This window comes from Nicotiana tabacum, chromosome 15 (genome assembly GCF_000715075.1).
Source record: "Nicotiana tabacum cultivar K326 chromosome 15, ASM71507v2, whole genome shotgun sequence".
Classification (NCBI taxonomy): Eukaryota; Viridiplantae; Streptophyta; class Magnoliopsida; order Solanales; family Solanaceae; genus Nicotiana; species Nicotiana tabacum.
This window is the reverse complement of record NC_134094.1, coordinates 20487407-20488843: the sequence shown is the minus strand read 5'-3', so window position 1 is coordinate 20488843 and position 1437 is coordinate 20487407. Positions and strand designations below refer to the sequence as shown.

Here is a 1437-nt window from a genome sequence, read left to right as displayed (position 1 = left end):
GAGTAATATCAACACTGTCAATCAACAATCTAGATAAATCAATTAGTTATTTTAAGCTAAGAACGCAACATGATTGTTAGCTAACCCGTGACCCTGGAATATTATCTCCTATTGATTGTTATTCAAAATTATTTTAAGTGTTGTGGTTGATTTTTAGTATTTCATTACTTGATAGTTTTTAGGTAGTAAATTAGGAAATTATCTATTTTGTGAGAAATCGCTTGAATCGATAAGTTATTTGAGTTTGAATTAGTCAAAAGTTAATCATAAGTCTTCGTGGGAATGATACTCTACTCACTACTCTATTACTTGACGACCACATATACTTGCGTGAGTGTGTTTGGTCACAACAAGTTTTTGGCACCGTTGCCGGGGACTTAGAAATTAGCTACTTGACTGAGTTAATCTTTTATTAGTTATTTGTTCAAGCTCTAATTTTCAGTTTACCTTGTTTGTGTTAACGCAGGCTCTTCCCTTGAATGCGGAGGAGTAGAAGCGCAAACAATCTCCTTCCTCTTGATCCTGAAATTGAACGAACACTTCACAGAGTGAGGAGGGAAGTCGAAGCTAGAGCTGGAATAGAAGGAGAGCTGGACATCGTAGTTTAACCACAACCAACAGAGATGGCAGGTAATGAAGAGCATGCGGTGATAGAAGTCGCAATGCCCAATCTTGCTAATATGACTCAGGCTATTGTGAAGCCTGATATCACAGGGAATTTCGAACTCAAACAGTACACGGTATAACTGATACAGTCCACAGGGCAAAAGGAGCCGCAAAGGCACATTCAGAATTTCCTGGAAATTACGGACACCTATAATTATCCGAACATTTCCAAGGACTATGTCAGGCTGACACTACTTCCCTTTTCACTACTGGGGGAATCTAAGGAATGGTTGCAAAAGGAGCCCGCAAACTCAATCCACACTTGGGATGATCTAGCAAGGAAATTCTTAATCAAGTTTTTCCCCACTAAGAAGACAAAGTCGCTGAGCAACCAGATTCTTGGGTTCCAACAACGGGATGGAGAGACACTGCGTCAAGCTTGGGAAAGATACAAGAAGTTACTCAGAGACTGCCCGCATCATTGTCAGACTGATGAGGTGTTGGGTCACACTTTTGTTGATGGGCTAGACGAGGCATCAAAGATGAATCTTGATTCAACTTGTGGGGGTAGTTGCATGGTGAGGCCTTATAGTGAAATACAACTCTTGCTAAATAGCTTCACTGCTAATGACCATAATTGGCAAGGTGATGGGGACTCATGAAGAGCAATTAAATAGAAGGCAGCCGGGTTGATTGAGCTTGATGACTTCTCAGCCATGAGAGCCGATATAGAAAAATTGGCAAATCATATGAATAGAATGACAATGCAACAAACACAACAGATGCAACATGTACAACCGATGTTTATTTGCTGTGAACTATGTGGTGACA

General features: G+C 40.3%; 1 non-coding gene across 1 annotated transcript; it reads right to left on the bottom strand.

The window, feature by feature from the left end:
- Positions 1-986: 986 nt before the first annotated feature.
- LOC142169999 (small nucleolar RNA R71) lies at positions 987-1093 on the bottom strand. The gene has a single exon (XR_012699618.1). It is a non-coding gene; the product is annotated as a small nucleolar RNA R71 (small nucleolar RNA).
- Between the last annotated feature and the right edge of the window lie 344 nt (positions 1094-1437).